Below are 20,272 nucleotides of genomic sequence, written 5' to 3'. Positions count from 1 at the left end.
GAATCTTTAATAGTGAAAGGTTTTCCTTGAATTTTGTAAACATTTGATACTATGAGACCTGGCCTGATTAGAGTAGCCTGTTCTTACAAATCTGGAACTTGGCTTATTATCAGAAATAGGATATATAGAATATACTTTTTTCTTTCTATAAAAGTCTTCATTCCCATTGACATGTTGAGCTCTCCTTTAGAAGAAACCATGTCCCAGCAGCTCTCTGTGTGACTACACACTGCTGTACAAGATAGTTCTCATCACTGGCTCTATCTACACCAGACACAAGAGAAAGGGACCCTTTTTTCATTTAACCCCAGGGAAGACACCAGACCGCCATTAGAAAGCAGTTAGTGCCTGGATTCATATCAGCTCGTTATAAAGTTGGGACCTCAGGTTCTTTTCTTTACTCTCATTTGTCAGGTCTTTGGCATAGCAAGAGAAGCGAAGGAAAGGGAAGGGAAAGGACGGGAAGGGGAAGGGAAAGGACGGGAAGGGGAAGGGAAATCTCCATCAAACTTGGGGTTCTTCTTTATGCTTAAATATATCAAACAAAATAATGTACATGGACGTGGTTCAATGTACTTCCAATTGTCATAGAATTAGATATTACTTTAAATACTTAAATGAGTTTCAAATGTAGACTGTGTAGTGAATGCCAAGCAGGCTGGGGCTATGTAGAAAGACCTTGTCAGAAGCAAGCAAGAAAGTTGATCACTAAGTTGAGGATGCTCACTAGGGTTAAAAGTGAGAATGCTCAGATGTCTAAGGAGGCGAATGAATTTCCCTAATGATGCTTCATGTTATGAATTGCATAATGTATTACATCAGCTGCAAACTGACTCCACAATAGGCATAGAAGCGTGAGGATCCTCTCTAACCTCTAAGAGGTGTAAATACTATTACTTCCATTTTAAAGGTGAAAAGTAAGTCTTTTAAAAGACCTATACAAATCTAAAATACATATTTTTGACCATTGGCTTCTATTACCTGAAATAACGCTGATTTCTGTCATTGCACCAACAAAACACTTTAACGCATGACTTTATAATTCTATTGGTCACATGTTAAGCTTATTAGGTCTTGTGTATCTCCCGCTCCCCCTTCCCTTTCCTCTCCCTCTTCCCCTTCTTTCCCCCTCCCCCTCCCCCCCTGTTGTATTTGCCGATGCAGCTGTGTGAATGTGCAAGGGCCAAAAAACCAATTGCACAGGCCATTCCTGGGGTTCCTTCTGCTCTTGGTTTAAAGCAGTGTTTTCCATTGTTCTGAACTTCACCAGATAGGCTAGGCTGGATGGCTAGTGAACTCCAGGACTTGCCTATATCTACCTCCGTTGTCAATGCCATGCCTGGTGTTACAGGTTCTGCACCGCTCTGGTTTTTACATAGGTCCCGAGAGTCTGAAACTCAGGGCTTCATTCCTGTGAGTCAAGTGGAACGCTGACTGAGGCACTGCTCCTGCATCTGTTTTTCATAATGAAGTTTTGGAAGACTTAAATGGATCTGTGTTCTTTATGAAGGGAGCTAGTACAAATAGGCTCTTATCGAGTTGTATGGATGACTGTTATCTTTGGTATTAGTCTCAGGGCCTAGAATTATGAGTCTGTTACACCCTGGCTGCAGGATTTATGTAAATTGTATTTCTAGACTGTATAGGTGACAGTTTGCTTCTGGCTCTGAAATTCTGTTATTTTCTTAAAGAGGGTTATTTTGAGATTTAGCATTATTTGTTTAAGAGACAAGTATAAATCAAATCACAGGAAAATTGTACTATGCTGTGGTTGGTTATGGTTGATGGTTGCACAACTCTGACAATACTAAAAGGAATTTGGTGGAATTCCTTAAAAGGGTGAGTTCTACACTGTATGAATCAAGTTAAAACTAAATTAAGCTTACATATTATTTAAAAACTCTAAAATATTGAAAGAATGGACATTAGTTCCTTTTGTGATCCTATGATTATAATGCTTACAATGTAAATGGAGACAGACAGTTTCATTCTGGACCAGGGCTGATGAGGGCTTCAGTCCATGAGGCAGGAAACACAGCAGAAGTCTGTGGAAGAGACTGTTCACAGCAGGAAGACCAGAACGCATGGAGCTACATAAGCATCGGAGTCTCCAGGCTCTGCCTTTAGTGATCTTTCTCCTCAAGGTTGCAGAGCGTGGTGGTTTGGATGAGATATTCCCTCTAGTCTCAGCATTTGGATGCTTAGCTCCTGATTGGTGGTACTATTTGGGAAGGATTGTGTAGTGTGGCTTTGTTGGAGAAACTGTGCTTCTAGAAGTGGGCTTTGAAGTTTTAAAAACCACACATCATTCCTAGTTCACTCTCTCTGCTTCCTGCTTGAGATCTGAGACATGAGCTCTTATCTTGCAGCTCTAGTCCCTATTCCTGCCTGCACTACCCTTTCCCCCTCCAGTGGTAATGCAGTCATCTCTCTAGAACCACAGCCCAAGTAAATCCATCTCCCTGTGAGTTGCCTCAGCTATGGTTTTACCACAGCATTAAAAAAAAATTGGCTAAACCCGAGACTTCTAAAATATTCCCACAGAATGGGACACAAATATTTAAAACATAAGCCTCTAGGACCATTCCAGATTCAACCCTTAACAATTCATATAAACATGGTTGTGCATATGCAATTGAAAGGTCATTTTTAAGAGAACCATATTCCACTGAAAAATTTTGCAAAGAAGCAGAAAAAGCGAATGCGGAGCAATATGACTAAAGGAACATATTAAGATACTGGTCCTACTCAACATGAGGTACTCGGATTGCTGTGAGGATGATGTACGAAGGCGTGTGTATACCAGCCAGTCAAGGTCACACACACTTGAAGTCAGAAGTCAGACACGGGGGACAAGGATGTCAAGGCCATCTTTGGTTACTTGACTAGATTACATCTCTAAACCAAACCCAGAAAACAAAACAAAAACTTCTGGATTTATCTGGATTTATCAAGCTCCTGTGGTATGGGTTTGCAGTCGAATGTCTGTCAATCTTTCTAACATGGTTGTCCCTTCAAGGCACCTGTAGCATGAGGCTGAGAGCATAGGATGTGTTCAGAGCATACATTGGGACTCATATTGAAGAAACTCTGACTGTTCTGACTCTACTTTCTTCACCTTCCCTTCTTGCTATCTTCCTCCCATTTTACTTACACAGGTACCAAGTCTACACGGATAAATCATCTCTCTCTGGCCCCTTAGACTCAGAACTGATAGTGGACTCTAGGTGCCTACACAGTCACTAAATACCACCCAAAACATATACTTTATCATCTAAAACAGTACAATAAATCTGGATAATGAAATTATTTCTTAGAGATAACCCTTTACTTTGCTAAATCTTACTTTAATATAGTAGTGACTTATATTTTTAGCCCACAGTTTGCTAGAGTAAAAGCCAAATGAGTTAAGGAAGACTAGATACTTTTGCAAAATAAATATTCATTTCCGAGGTAGGATACTGTTTGCCTAGAACTAATGCTATTTGCAATTTTGCTGTCAGGGGTTATATCGCCTTCAGAGAGGCCTTCCTATTCACCCCAAAGCAGTCCTACTTTGATGAGACAACAGCATTTGTACAAGGAAAACAGCTTAAGTTTGCAAGTCATGACAATATTAGATAAATGTCAAATGAATATCACTCACCAATTTCTATTTATTCTATAGCTTAGTGTCTAAATGTGATCCAATTTCCCATTTAGAAGCTGACAGTGCCATGTTTTTTTCCACACTGATTATTTTCTTGAGATACCTAGCCAGCCTCTGCAGGCTCCTGATGCCAGTAGATGGGCCTCATCAGAGCTCAAATGGTGCAGAGACAGAGACTCTCTAAATGCCCAGGAGCTTGGAGTAATTCCCAAACTGCAAACTATAAGGTTGTCAAAGGTTTTGCACCATCTCTTTAGACATCTTCCTGGGGTACTTTGCTCCCAAGACTTTGCTGCTTTATCTCTCAAAAGTCTTTTAAAATGCACATCTCATTTCAAATTAAAGGCTAATTTTGCCTCCTGTTAGATAGGCAAAATTAATAGGTATGACTCACAGAATTAGCAGGTGAGTGTTATCTGATGAGTTGTTCTCTTTGAGTGTGAACGGAGAACAGCTGGGGAAAGCAGGAATGAATTTTACCCTCCGGGAGAATGCCAGGTGTGCACTGTCAAACCTACCCCGTGTATCATGAAAGAAATCTTTCATGATATGCAAGCATGAAGATGTGCTGCTATGAATGGAATAGCACACTCAAAAAAACCCTATATGTTGGGAATGGATTCCTGAATGTGGTAGATTGTAGAAAACAGACTCTATGAATGGATGGATCTTGTTTGGCCTTACCTACTTAGTCTAGATCTTGAGCTACAGTCCCCAGGCCTCTACCCTCATTCTGGTGTTCCTGACTTCTTTCTATATCAGTGGGAAACTGTAACTCCAAGGCATGAACACATCCCCAGACTCCAATGAAAAGAACATTCTTTGTTTCGAGACCAGGCTCCGTTTCTGGCCTAATATTCTCAAAACCTCCATCGGTCACTTTATATCTCAACTGTTCTGCTTAAGGCAGTTGTTGTGCATAGCAACCATCATAGCAGCCCTAAAACCCAAACATGGGATAACAATGATGCCGGAGTTCTCATTTGTCCTTTCTCTGTTTAATCTTTGACGGTTTTCCCACAAAAGATAAGGAAGTTGCCTTCTTTGGTAAGGGGAGATTCTTAACAAGTATTTTGAGTCAGCTATCCACCTTTGCTGTTATACAGCCTCATCTTAGACTTGCCCCGTGTCTAGACACCCTACATCTCAAAGAGAAGGTCCAAAATCATTCTCCCAACTGACTTCGTATTAGGCTGCGATTCTTTCTGCTTCGTTTTCCTGAAATGCTTTCCTATATTTTGCAGTATGAATGCTGGTCATGTTCTAGACCCATGTAATCACCTCCCACCCCAAACCACCTTCCACAATCCACCCACAATATCAAACCTGTTTATATCTCTCACCACTGTGTATCCATTGATAATGTTGTCATGGTTTCTAAAAGCCCTGTTGCTTGAGAGAAAATGAACAACCCCAAGAGGCAGACTGAGTAGGCAAGGCAAACAGAAGCCCATGGATTCTGAACTCAGCTCCCGGGAGGCCAGTGACTCTAACACGCACCCAGGGTGCCTTTGCTCATCAGGGTAAGTATGGACCTCACGGGAAGACAACAAATTAAAACAGTGTTCTCACTCAAGCTGGGTTATAGTGGGAGCCTTGCTACTACACCTTGGAGAAAGACAACAGCCAAGAGGACTCAGGAATTCGGGGTGACTGGACTCATGTCTCTTGTGATTCTTCACTTCAGTCTTCTCCTTCCAGTGAAGCCTAAACTTCACTGTGAGATTTGTGAAGATCCCCCTATGAAGACTAAAGAAGAAAGATGCTTATGGTAGGCAGCAAGCCTCTCTCCAGGGAGAGAATTTAGTCTCTTTTAAGTTAGAATTAAAATAAAGTAAGATGCACATCATTTGAGAAGACAACGTAAGAGTCATTTTCCTACTATTAAGGATTGGATCTTTTAAAAAACCAACATAAACATCCTATGCATACATTCAATGCACCAGGGCCATTATAACACAAAACAAAAAATGTTTGGCTTGAAGCTGGAGAGGTGGCTTCAGTAAGTATGAGTTCTGGCTGCATCAACATGAACCCATTACTTCAAATCCTCAGTGCTCCTGTAATAAAAGAAGGCTGGGTGTGCTTCATGCACACATGAATCTAACCCCTGTCCTATAGTGGGTAAAAACAGAAGGATGCTGCCTCTTGCTAGCTTCAGCCTTTGCTCCATTCTTGGTGAGACCCTGTTTTAAAGCAGTAAGATGGACAGATATAGGGTAGAATATCAAATGCTCTTCTCTGGTCTCTGTGTACACACCCTCATGCACACAGTATAAGCATCACATACATCACACACACACACACACACACACACAGAGAGAGAGAGAGAGAGAGAGACATAGAGACACAGAGAGAGAACATTTAATTTTTAGTATTTTCATGGAATGTTGATAACTTACTAAATGCTGTTGAAAAGAAAGAGGTTGTTTTCCAAAATACCATGTTAGAGCTATGATAATGACCAAAATGCAAAGACAAACAACAAAAGTCAACATGCTTATTCCATTTTTCCAGAAGTGCAGAACTGACTTACGGGGTACTCTTAGTCACCCTCTCCCCTTTAAAATACCTGCCTCCAATCTAAAGTGTTTGACAGTGTAAAATGCTTGACCTAGAAAGGGATTATGAATAGAAAAATAAGATCCTGTGGAAGTCACAGGCATTTTAAAGATACGTTAGTGAGATCATTTAATGATAAAAAAGAGTAGGATGATAAGCTAAGAAAACTCAATAAAATGACTAAAAGATTTTTTTTCGTTTGTTTTATGTAAACTTCCCAATGTTTATCAAGATATTGATCAGATTTTTGTTGTGAGGTTGAAAGCTAGCTCACTAAATCATTTTTCATGGCACTGGAATTTTGCTACATCTGTTAGAACAGTAGGGCATAGGTCATCATTGGGCTTGTGAAATGCCTGGGTCTTAGCCAGGGAAATGAATAAGAGGCAGAGACAGGGAGGTGCGTCCACATGGCAGCTCCTCTCTCTTCTTGCAAATCTTCAATCTCAAAGAGTTCTTTTGAACTTTTACCATGTCATGTCTAGAACTCCTTATAATCCAAATTGCTGTATATATTTCAATGTTGTGGTGTCAACCTGGGTGCCAATATCTTTTAATGAGTATACAATCAGCACCCCTTAATTTTGGTGTCTAAGACTGTGGGATAGACTGAAGTATAAAAGAATAAAGAGAAATTTCCTCCTCAGTAGATATTCATCCTCACTAGATGTAGGTGTACAACTAGTTTTCTAGCCTGGATAGATTTGAGATGGTTTCCATTCAGAATTATGGCAAGATAAGAAGAGTAAGTAGGGCTATCTTAGCTTAGACTAAGGATACGATTTCCAAATTTAATACAGTGTAGTTCTTCAGTTTCTAAATCTGATCTGTAGCTATATATAACAAAAGTATAGACTCTTCAGAACATACATTCTCTGGCATTGTGTGCTTGTGAGAATATTGATGGTTCATAGACCTGATACCTGCCATCTTATCAGAAACAAAAATTCATGATTTCAAAGAAATGAGTGACACTATGTAACTGTGAAATAAATGACTAAAAGGAATCCCAGGATCATATATAGAGAGATTTCTACTCTTCAAGATGGGGTTAGTCATAGGGGACAGTGACCTGTAGGAAACCCAGTACCTTATGCATCATGGCACTCTTACTGCTTACAAATAACCAGTTAAGCCATAAGTCAGTAACCATGAAGGGATGAAGAAACAATTTATGGTGAATCTAACTCATATCTATCTTGGCCCTTTCCCTATTTGTTTGGCTTAAGTCAATTTTAATTTTGAGAGATTTGGTTGTTCAAGGGCAGACACTTTGCGCAGGAACTGAGGACAGGCATCCAGCATCAACGCTGAGAGTAAGGGGCTTGTTTGTGTGCTCAGTTTTGGGTGCTAGTGATGAGCCCAGGTCCTCCTGCCTGTTCTACTATTAAACTCAACTCTGAGCCCTAAAGGGTCTGCTTCTCTGGGCTACTCTTTGTTGTTGTTGCCAATGTTCTTCCATCTTAAAGATGGCTTTCTAAAAATAGTTGTTGAAGGGCGGAGACAGGAAGAGCTTGAGGCCTTGGTGGTCAGGCAGCTTAGTCACTTGCTCACATGTACATGGATGTGCACACAACATAAATAAGTAAGTAAATAATTTTCAAATATTAAATGAATCCTAGAAGATAAAAGCCATCTTTGGGTTCATCGAAAATGTAATCTCTATCTATGTGCCCATTGAAGTTTCTGTATTACTGTTAAACACATTTAAATCATTCCCTGGAATTCATTTTATAGCATATTTGCACTTCTATTGTATATGTATGCAAATGCATACAGAGTTTGTGAGTAACAATAATGAAATAAACCCACTTGTGTCTACATATGCTATACATATTAAGTATAGTATAATATGCATATATGTATATACATATATTAACTAGGCATTTACAAGATCATATTTTCCTGTTTCTGTCATTCCACAGAATATATTTCCATGTCTACATATGCATATTATCTGCATTCTTTCAATAATTCCCTAGTGTACATGCACCTTGTCTTTGTCTGTGCATCTCGGATCAGGGTTTTAGACAATGATGCCTTGTCTCACACAAGTCTTTCACAGATGAAGAATTCTTCTGGGAAAGATTCCCAGTTGTGAAGTCAACCAGAGAGTTAGACTATCTAGAGACAAACACTGCTTATTATAGGATGTGCTTCAGCATCCTGAGAAAAAGATTCTTTCCCTCAGCTGGAAGGAAAAAAAATCAAGTCATGAGAAAACACTCCTCTATGCTTAGGTTGTGACTCTGTTGCCTTTGTGACTCTGTTGCCCTTTGTTACAGTGGAAGTTGGTGTTGCTACCATAACAGAAAACAAGTTTCAGAAAAAAAGATGTGATAATATCCATCTAGGCAGTGGTTCTCAGCCTTCCTAATACTGTGACTGTTTAATACAGTTCCTTATGTGGTGACCCACAACCGTCAAATAATTTTGTTGTCACTCATAACTGTAACTTTGCTACTGTAATGAATCATAATGTAAATATCTGATATGGAGGCTATTTGATTTGTGACCCGTGTGGGGGTTGTGACCTACATGTTGAGAACCACTGCTCTAGAAGGTAAGATTGACAAAGGATGAGAAAGTTAGTCAGGGTAATATCTTCCCTAAGGTACTATTTAAACATCTGCAGTAGATAGACGCACATCTACTTTAAATTAGATTTAAAAAATAATACACAAGGGAAGTTATGATTTTTAGTGATTTCTTAGTAAAAAACATAAGGCTTCATTCATTCAGAAAGAATGCTGATACATTTAAACTAAAGTTCCAGCCACGTGAGGTGGCTCATGCCTGTAGACCCTGGATTATGGAAGCTGAGGTGAGAGGATTGTTGTAAGCTCAGAGCTACCCTGGACTACATAGTGCAAACAAACCTATCTTGGAAAGCTGTCTGATCTGAGCTACATAGTGTAAGCCTATCTCAGAGAGCTGTCTAGCCTGGGCTACGGAGGGTAAACCTACCTCAGAAAGCTGAATGCAGGAATCAAAATGGCAGCCAACGAGGCAGCTGGTTCTGAAAACTATGGGGCATGGGAAAGACCCAACCAAGAAACCAAACAAGCAAAAATAAAAAAGAAACTGCCTTTCAACTTTAGTCTTGACTCTGCTCCAAATCAACAGAGTTCTTACAAGTTAGAGTAGTTACATAAAAAGCTAAACAAGAAGTTATTGAGAGTCAATCTTAGTTTTGTTAAATTAATTTAGTAACTTCCTTCTCTGTTTTCCCCTACTTCTGCTTTGTGTGTGCAGCTCCCTTCCCTCCTGGCCTGATGTTATTTTTACCTCTCTGGGTAAGAGATTCAGAAGCAGTTTCATGAACAATGAATAAAAGCCTAACAATGATCTCTTCCCTGACAATTTGTATAGTGTTACATGCCCCTAACCACACAGTTATTAGTTATAAGCTGGAATGCTGCTTGTTTGCCTCCTTATCACAAGTAAACATCATTAATTAACATAATAATGAGGGAATATTAAGTTTTGGTGTGAGACAGAGGGGCAGGGAGAGGGAAAGACAGAAAGAGTGAGACAGAGAAAAGACAGGGAGACAGAGAGAGAGGGAGAGGGAGAGAGAGAGGAGAGAGAAAGAGAGAGGGGGTTTGAGGGGGAGAGAGGATGAGAGAGGGAGAGAGAGAAGAGAGGGGGGGGCAAACAGAAAATAGTCTTCAGAAAACCATTTGAGGCATTCTCCATCCATCGTATCCACAGAATGGAGACTATACTGTGATCAGGGTACTATCTTCTGTACTGCTTTATTTGTTGACTGAGAAATGGATAGCTCCGTTTAATAGGGGAGATTAGGCAACCATATCTAAATCCAAGCCTGGTCCTCATATAAACTTCTCCACCTAACACATGCAAGTACAAGACCTTCCCAATACCAGGCTTGCTCTGAACCAGGTCTTCATTTACCTTTAAAATTCACCCCATTGCCTCAACACCCAATAGCCTGACCAATGATGTCAATCGTCAAGAAAGTATCCACAGGGGCATAACCAGATCCTGATTGAGATGCTATTAGCATATTTACCTATGCTAAAATACACCTGCGTGTCAACAAATAAAATTGTTGTTAAAAAAACAAAAAACAAAGAGACATTATTATATAGTAGGTCCTAATCTAGAAGAACGGTATTGGTTTCAGCCAGCATTGCTTGTTCTTGGGAGATGCGGTAATTTCCCAAGCCCACTGCTTTGCTGTTTATTACTGCCCTTTCGGATTCTTACCTTTCTATTGTCTAATTTCCAATGACTCTAGGAAAGCACAGATTTCTGTATTGATGCTATTGACCTTATTAAGGGCAGTTCTCAGGACCCTCTACTCTTAAGTTTTTGCCACACAACATGTATAATCTATACATTAAAATCTACCCTTAACCCACATCAAATACATTATATGTCAAAATTGTGAGAGTCGAGTTGCTATTGATTAGTTGATCATATGTTATTTTCCTAACATTTTTTAATTAATCATGTACTGATTTCCACTTTGAACCTTTATTCTGTAGTTTGGAGGCACTATTCCTCCCCACACATTTCAATATTTTTTATAGACCTTAAATAGCCTCAGAGTTCATAGTCACTCTACTTTAATGACTAATGCATAAGAAGGCCTTGATAATACTTTAAGTGTGCATTTTTACACGCCTTAAAATCGGAGACATTTAAAATGAATTGCCTTTCTAACCAATACAAGATTTAATGTGTGTCCCCAACCACTTTCCTAAATTTTCTATCTCTATTGTAACACCTCAATTTTGGAAAAAAAATGTTCCATGATATTTCTTCATAGATAACTCCTTTACTTTCTGCTATTTCAAGGTTAAAGCTAAGACCTTCATCTTCAGAGGCATTTTCTATAGTTTATTGTTCATTGTTCACTTTCCTTCATATCACTCCTGTAAAATACCAAGGCCCAGCATTTAGTTTCCAAAGCAATTTGTGGCACAGTGATGCTCTAACCGATGCTGTACAGTAAATGGCATGTTCCATGATGGTGCGCTCTGGGAAATGACACATCAAGTAATTGCAGTCTACTTTGAAAAGAAATAATACTACAAATAAAAAGAAACCCAAACAAATCCATCCTAAAACAGGGCACCTTCAGTTCACGGAGTTGGGAATTGGTCACATCCTTCATGGTTGGCAAGTGTTTTGGTGAAGTCTAAAACTGGTCTCTGACTAGGTGGAAAATGTCTTCTGTGTGCGTTCTTGGTAAACCTCTATTTCTAAGCTGAAAGACAAAAATAATGGTTTTCCTTCACCAGCCGGTCCCACTAGTTTACTTCTCTACTGGATGCAAATCTCCTCCACATTTTCCCAGGCATGAGAAAAGAAAAAAAAAAAAAAAGGCAGCCAGTAAAGACACTCTGCAAGCAGAGACAGGTTCTGTGGATATTGCCCCACACTGGTAAATTAGAAAGAGTCCTATGTCCAGATACGGGAAACAGATATTTACATCATTTAGCCAAGATGTGGCTCTCATACAGTGCTTTTGGTCTGAGTCATTTGATAATTATTTCCAGAATGGATCAAAATGGCATGAAAAAGATATTAAAGAAAGATCTATTTACCATTTGTTGTCTCATAACACACTGAAAGCAAACAGGAATTGTGATTCTTCCCATTCACGTTGGGAAAAGATTTCTGCTTTACACCTTGATGGTTCTTTATCTGGGATTGTCTACGAAGTCAGGTCTTTCTTATTTTGAAAAATGTGAATATATTATTACAGTACAAAGCTCTGGTCACAGTGTCTACTTTCAGAGAATGGCACTGAATTCCCAGCAGTAGGAATGTTCTGGAATGCTGGCAAAGGAGCAAAAAACAGTGTCCTCCCCACACATTTAGAAAAATAAAGGTTCGGAGAACATGGCGTACTATTTATTAAAGGCTTTTCAAAACACCACACCTCAGTAAACATTCCTGAGAAGCTAATGAAACACTGGCTCAAGCTGTACCTCAGTGTCTCAAGTTCTGCTTTTAGTGAAAGGGACAATAGCTTACAATTAATGCCAGCACAGAAGGAGAGAGCCCAGGCCACACTGGTGACTCTAAACAAGCCCAGAGTCTGGTTTCAAGTCCTTGGTGTAGATCTGTCATCCTAAGTGATGCTTGGAGCTCGGTGGTGACTCTGGCGGGTAAGCGAGTCTTTTCCTGAAGTTGAAACTCAGCAACTTCCTTCACCTCACTGCTTCTGGTAGGGTTTCTTGAATCACTGTGCACGAGCCAACCTAAATCCAACTGCCCCTTAGGCCAGTTCACTTCCTGTCCCCCTTAGAAGGTTTGAAGAAGCTGATGTTGCCACTCTTCAATGACAGGATCCAGGGAAAATCCAGTATTCAATGATCAGTGACATAGATTTTTATGCTAAACATCCCTGGGCTTTCAAAGACCTGCAGAAGTCCAGGTGAAGTCATCTCCTTTGGAAGCAATTTCCTCTTTTTTAGTCTTCTCATAGGATTTTGGTCGTAGTTCCACAAAACCCAATCTAAGTTTCATAGGCTGTTGGTACAAGCGGTAAGTTTCCTTAGACGACCATTGGGGCTTTGTTGCTTTGAATATTTCTGTATGCAGAGGAGAATCTTTAAACAGTGCTCCAAGTTTTAATATTTATGCTTGTGTATCTGTGTGGGTGTATGGTCAGGAGTACAGCTGCCTGTGGATGTCAGAACAGGGAGTTCCAGGAGCAGGAAGTTACAGGGGCTTGTGAGCTGCCCAGTATGGGTGCTGAAGATTGAACTGGATCCTCTGGAATAGCAGCAAGGATTCTTAATCATGGAGCCAATCTGCCTGACTCCAGACCTCTCATATCATCAGATAAGGTGTTTGTTTGTTGGTTTGGTTTAGATAGAGTCTTGCTATAGAGCCCAGGCTGACACTCACCCTCCTCCTTCCAGCCTCAGACTCTGAAGCAATTGGATCACAGGCCTCTGTGATTAGTATACTTTTGAGTAGAAATGAACTGACCACCTTAGCTTCCTACTCTTCCCACATCTAAATGGCATCCAGAATGCGTTATGTACCACTTGAAACATGTAGCCTAGAAATACAGTATTTTATCAATGTTGGTGGATTGAATTGAAACCTTAAATAGAAGGAAAAAATACTTTTGATTACTTTACATCAAAGAAATGTAATCTAATTCTTTCTGTGTGGTTATATCTATTTGCATATGGGTATACACATATCCTGTATCAGTCTGTGTATACTCACAGAGAAAGTAACAGACCACAGCCATGTAAAAAAGCAATTGTTTCTTGTTGTCTGACTGGGTGCCTCCCACCCCCAAAGGATTTCATTGGCATGTTTGCTTCAGAATGGCTGCCTGTCCTGCTTAAATGAGGAGAGACTTTTCTAGAGAAGGCTGCCAAAGTTAAAAACATTTAATTAGTTCCCAATTTAGACAGCCAGACTGATCAGTCGGGCAGTGTTCTGGAACCTGAGTTTGTACATTCCTTGGGACTGGTAAGTGAGGTTTGGCCAGCGGATGTGGTCAACTGGGAATAGTTTGTATGCAGTGCACAGTGGAGAACAGACCTCACTCCAGACCCATGGAGCGAGAGAGAGAGGGATTAGTGAAATACAAGCAGTGGAAAGCAATGCTTTTCTGTCTCTCCTCACCCAAAGCATCATGGGATGCTTTGGCCTTAAAAGTCAGAATCTAAGAAAGACACATGGAACTGAAGTGAGCAAGAAGTCAGATTTAAGTTCATAAAATTGTTCTCATTTTCAAGTTAATCATGGTAGAGGCCATAACCTCAGACACACTGGATATCCACAACACATAGTTTAGTTAACACTGCAAATTTGCTATGTTAAAATATGTGTCTGTGTTGTAGCTCTGAAAACAACCCAGTCTTCAATCAAGCTAGACTTCTGCTTTGTTTCCACATCATAAGTCAAACCTCTTTTATTTACCCACACAAGGTAGAAATCTCTTGCCCAAATTCTATACTAGTTAAAAATTAGCCTAATGAGTTTATGGCACTTTTCTAGAGAAGAATGACAAAGTCCTTTCAGCCAGGGGATCTCACAGGACTTGGTACTAACCAATTCTTTCCATGAAACTTTCTCCTTCAAAGAACTCCAACTTTACCACCAGTTCTCTAGTCTTGGCATTGTAGGCACTGATAATGGCAAATTGCATGTAGGTACTGATGTTTCCATGTCATTTCATACAACGACATCCCTTTAGCTTTCAGTATACTCTTCCTTACCCAAATGCCCTCACTCCATGCTCATCGCTGTACTAACATGTGCTATTTACTCAGAGAGGCACCTCCAAAGCTCTAGTTGTCTTCCTTCTAAGTTCCCTTAGCATCATGATCAACCCAGTGCCTGGGATAGAAGACTCTACGATCATATAATATCCCAGCCTAGGCAACTATCTTCACCATGTCTCAGCTTGTGAGATAGGTATACATGAGATGAGGAACTCTCTAATTCATATAACTAATATTTATATAATCAGGATCCAGCCAAAACTCTTCACTGAATAAAAAATAAATGTTTAATGACAATATGCTAACAGACCCAATGGGAAACTTTATTTTCTTATCTTGAAAACAGCTAGCACTGGGTTTTATCCAAAGGGTAAGACAATTGCTTTGAAATGTTTCCCCACATCAGAATTCCCCAGGATGCTGAAGCCAAGAGTTGACAGATGAAGCTGTGTTACCATGTGATGTTAGAGTGCACCGCTTCAGCCCTTCTGCCTGGGGTGATGCAGGTGGGGAGAGAGAATTGGCGAGTTCCTGAGGACTTCCCAATGATGATGGATGGAAGTGCTTCTTTAAGCTTCAGGAAACGAGTTGATATGATCTGATAAAACATCAGAGTGTGGTGAAATGTTCATTGGTTTTGATAACACCAAAGGATCTATGGGGAGGCCTCAGAACACAGATAAAAGGGAAAAGCGCTATTCATTGAGAGGTGTTTCCTTTGCAGAGGTCTTACTTTCAGTGCACATAAACTAAAGCAGAGAAGCTTTAAGAAACACATGTAGGCTAAGTGGAAAATTAACACATGGTTGTTTTAATGAATGGATTATAGTTAGGCAGAGGGGACTTTTATAAAATAAACCTTGTCAGTTTTAAATTATTAATCAATTAAAATATAATTACATCATTTCCTCCTTAACTCTATTCTGTCTCTTCCATGACCCCTTTCAAATCAATGCGTGATCTCTTCTTCAGTTGTTGTTGTTATATGTGCATATAAACAAATAAATATATAGATGTGCCCTACTGAATGTGTTCATTTTCACCTGCAGGAGTGTTGCCAGGGCTGAGTGCTTGGTATGGGATAGCCAGTGGGGGAAGCTTCATCCTTGGGGAAGACTAATTGTCCCTCTCTCGGTGGCTGTTAGTTGCTCATAACAGCTCATAGCTGTTCATTTACGGCTGGTACCCTATGAGACTTCTCCCACTGACCTTTCATTGTCAATCTATGTGAGCATCATTCCGATCTTGTTTGGGCAGCTGTGTTGCTGTGATTTCATCAGTGTAGCCCCCATGTCACCTCACAGCAGGCTCCCTACGCCTCTGGCTCTCTCTTCCACAGTTCCTGAGACTTCGGTGCTGACATGCTTCTGCTGGAGCTGCACATTTCACAGTTTGGTGTTCTCTGAATTTCGATTAGTTATGCCTTTCTATAATTGTCTCCTGCTACAAAAAGTAAGAAAGCTGGTGAATAAAGGTGAATAAAGGCTCCACTTAATCTGTGGAGGTGGGGGCAAGTATTTAGACAGCAATCAGGTTATACTGGAGTTAGGTTAGACTCCAGTTATGCTATATTACATTGGTTTAGGGAAATGGCAATAGTAGCTTCAGTAAGATCCACAATGTTACTAGCTACGTGTCGTAGGCTCTGTTTATTGTATGATGCATGATTTCCTGCCTGTTAGTGGGCCTTGACTCCAATTAGACAACTGTTGACTACCGTCAAGATGTAAGTGGCACCACTATACTTCAGGGGGATCTTACTTACCATTCAGGTCATCATTGTGCTTCTTAGGCATCACAGCTGAGTAGGATTGCTGACTGTCCAAAGGATGTGATGTCTTCAGCAAAATGCACTTGCCTTCAACCTCAGCTAGGCAACGAAAGGTCCGTACAATAGACTATATATAGTGTTCGGGGAATTGTCAGACTCCCCTGACCAACAACTCCAAGGGAGGTTTTAATTGGGAATGAATACTCCAGGTGAGAGGAAAAGATAACATTCTTGGGAAGCCTTTTGAGATAGTTTAGCCACTGTTTCAGAAATTAATATGAAGAAAACGAGAAGGCTTTATCTAAGAAAACTTCATACCTCTGAAAATATATACATATATTTTTAAATACTTTGGAAGTGTAGTTGTTTGTACTTGTTCTGTTAGACAAAAAGAATTTTGTTTCTTTGTATCTTATTAACACTCTTATCAGGTATCCAAAGAGCCTCGGAATCTTAGTCCCTACAAACAAGAAACGTGGTGGAGGAAGAGAATTGTTAAATCCAAAATTGAAACAGTCTGTAACAATGCAAAACACAGAGAATTCTGAAGAGTAATTTACTATGAAAAGTAATTTACTCTAGGAGCGCCTAGAACCTGAGAAGGAGAATCCATTAAGGGGATGCTCTTATCCTGTGTGTGAGAGAGGATCAAACAGACTGTCACATTGTAGCCATCTTGTTTTTCCTGAATGTTCGTGAAGGGTTGTCCCTCTCTGAAGTAGGCAGTGTTGTTTTTCTTCCTTTCTTGTGAAGAACAGTTGTTCATGAAGTAGGAATATCCTTGCTGAACCTTGAAGACAGGTGTATAATTGCCTAGGTCTACTTCAGATGTGTAGAAAAAGACTTGCTGGTCTCAGTCTTTGCAAACTTCAACGTATCTGCTAAGCCACAGGATTGTACTGTGAATCCCAAATTGTGACTCGGTAATTTGCACACACATCATATTTTTGATGTACTCACGCTCACAAATTAGACATACAAATAGAATATTAACTAGCCTCTAATATACTTGCATTATGTTCTTAGGTTAATATTATGATAGATTTATTCTAACACAGTTTTGTTCATACAGAATTGAAGTGATAATTACATATTGTCCATTCCTTTTGAGAAATTAATATAGCTTCAACATTTTGTGTAAAATATGCAAGTTAGCTGTATATGTAGTAAAAATAAATGCACGACCTTCACTCATCTTGGTAACTATTAGAAATGTTATATTTAAATGAGAACTCTTTAAAGAACACAAACAAAAAAAGTGATGTTTTTAAATGTTACTAACTCTGGTATGGTAGCCTAAGCCTGTAATCCAACCAAAAGGAAGGCAGAGGCAGGAGAATTATTAGTTTGGGGCTAGTCTGGGCTACTGAGAAAGTACCTATTTAATATAAATAAGTAAGAAAGTAAGCAAGCACGTCAGTAAACATTTGGGCTGAAGGATGGCACAGTGGGTAAAGGTGCTTGCTGACAAGCCTAACCTGAGTTCATTTCCTAGCATCTATATGTTGGGAGGCGAAAACTGACTCCTGAATGTTATACTCCGACACACACACACACACACACACACACACACACACACACACACACACGTACAAAACACACACACTCATACATACATACCTGTAATCCCAGCATTCAAGGAAGCTCAGGCATGAGGGTCACAATAGTAGTGCGATTACAAAAAACTCTAAATACAACTGCACTTTTAAAACTAGGGGTTTGTAGCAGTGGGAATCTGTTGACTCTAAACTATTATGAGGGAGCCTGCTGCTAAGTCAGGTTGAAGTACAAAAACCTTTCAGCTCCTTTGCCTTTGCACTGTAAGTATATCTTGTACAGCATTTCCTCCAACACTAAAACCTTCTGCCTTTGGGTAAAGCTTCTTAAACACAGGATTGTTCTAAGGGGAGTTGGAAATTTCCCACAGTTCAGCAAAACTCCATAAGCTCAGGAAGTTCCTGAAACTGAGTAGTTATGCTAGACTCTCCTCCCTAGCTATAAATAAATTGTAAAACTCTGCCTAGGGAAGCAGCAATCGACTGAGCTGCCTGATAATGGCTCAGACTTACTAATTTCCCTGGAAAGGACTTTCTCCAGCCTGTTGAGAAGCCTACAAGTTGGGCAGCGTGCCCTAGGTTTCTAGCTTTCTTGGGTTGTCTGTCACTGATTCTGGGTGTATTTCTGTTGATTCCCTGTCTTTGAGTCATTTCTGCTCCTATAAGGAACCCTTCACCAATACTGTATGTATACTAATCCTGTATATAACCTAGTCAAGCTTAATACTTTATCAAGGATTTAGTGGTAGCTGTACTTAGTCTTTTGTTCCCTATCTGGGATGAGTAGATATTTATTCATGACTGCCCAGAAATAGAGTCACACAATACTGCTAGAAATCTAGATGGAGGCTTACAGAAATAATAATAGTCATATCTATGTTGTACAAAAGGAGGGCATTTATTTATGTGAGCCCAGTGAATGTCCTTGCTTGATACATAAAGGCACTTAAACACCATGCACGGAGAGCAAGAACACCAATAGGCTCCCTGTAGTCTTGCAGAGTAGAAGAGCTAGAGCCTAGGGTTCAGGCAGGCAGAGACATCTGAAGATAAAAAATAGTGTTCTGAGGGAAGGACCTCAGTCTTTTTACACCAGGCCCTTTGTGCTTGCTTCTGAATATTAACTCATAAGTTAAAACTCTACAAGACTGGGGAGAACAACCAGATGCCAGGGCAGCTACCAGCTGGGCCACCCTCAGAGCTCACCGGAAATTCATCATGTTTCATCCTCCAAAGCAAGCAGGGCAAGAGGATGTAGCGACGTCTTCAGCAGTCTTATGTTAAATAGACATAGAGAGTCACTTCTCCAGGATAAGTACTGATTCTACACTCTTGGAAATGACCTCAAGCTTCTTTGTATTTGTGCCATTTAAGGTCACCACTGTCCTCTCTCATTTGTACCTAAGTGAGAAGAAGTAAAGATGGCTTGCTGAGCTGATTTTCTTGTCAATTCTAAACTTGCTTAAAGGATGTGGGGAAACTGCAAGCTCCTGAGGGTTTGTTTGTGTTTGATCTACAGGACTACATGAGCACCTCCCCAAAGCTTGTCTCCCTTGCTGAGAGCCATGCGCAGGGTTGTCCAGCTGCAGAGAAAAAAACAACCACTCAAGGCCCCTGGCTTTCTGTGTGTGTGAGTCATGGAGGGGTGCCTGTTGGAGTGTTAAGAAAGATAAACACATGGCAGCTCCCTAAAGCCTGTTTCTGGAAGCTTCACAGGAGAGAACAGGCCCCCATTGTTCAGTGCCTGTTAAGTGTTATGTGTCTGGAGTGAGCAGTGCATGCTTAGCGAAGACTAGACTTCTTGATGGATCAGAAAATGAAAATGTTTGTAATTAAACTGAAGTAAACCAGTGGTGGCAGGATGTTTCTGGGGGTGAAAGGACAGAGATGACTAGAGCAAGAGCACAGGGGTTAAAACCAAGGAGGTGCCACATTCAATTGGATCAGTAATTCTCATAAGAAAATGAAACAAAACACTGCAGAAAATTTCCTCTGCCACAGCCTTGAGCATACCTAATGGAAAGAAAAAAAAATAATGGTGGAGGACTTTGCTGTTGTTAATGAATTCTTTCTTTTGTTGTTGTTGTTTCTTTCTTTCTCTCTCTCTTTTATTTTTCGTAAATTGGATATTTTATTTATTTACATTTCAAATGTTTTCCCCTTTCCAGGTCTCCCCTTTGGAAATGCCCTATCCCATTACCCCCTCTCCCTCCCTAACTGAGAGCACTTCTCCACAACTCCCATCTTCCTACCCTGGCATTTCCCTACCCTGGGGTATCAAACACCCTCAGGCCCAATGGCCACTCCTCCTACTGATGTCCAACAAAGCCATCCTCTGCCACATATGCAGCCTACAGCCATGGGTCCCTCCATGTATACTCTTTGGCTGGTGGTCCAGTCCCGAGGAGCTCTGAGGATCTGGCCTGTTGATACTGTTGCTCCCCTGATGAGGCTGAAAACCTCCTCAGCTCCTTCACTCCCTTCTACAGTTCCTCCATTAGGG

At 40.3% G+C, this 20,272-nt stretch overlaps 2 long non-coding RNA genes across 2 annotated transcripts in view; one reads left to right on the top strand and one right to left on the bottom strand.

Moving 5' to 3' along the window:
- Positions 1-20,272, top strand: part of Gm15270 (predicted gene 15270) — a 264,116-nt gene that overhangs the window by 117,528 nt on the left and 126,316 nt on the right. The gene's annotated exons all lie outside the window — the stretch shown is intronic.
- Positions 14,745-17,424, bottom strand: Gm40615. Its single transcript, XR_871526.2, has 3 exons — positions 16,208-17,424; positions 15,652-15,885; positions 14,745-15,040 (listed from the first exon to the last, which is right to left on the bottom strand). It is a non-coding gene; the product is annotated as a predicted gene, 40615 (long non-coding RNA).

Source organism: Mus musculus, chromosome 10 (genome assembly GCF_000001635.26).
Source record: "Mus musculus strain C57BL/6J chromosome 10, GRCm38.p6 C57BL/6J".
Lineage (NCBI taxonomy): Eukaryota > Metazoa > Chordata > Mammalia > Rodentia > Muridae > Mus > Mus musculus.
This window is presented reverse-complemented; position numbering and strand designations above follow the sequence as displayed.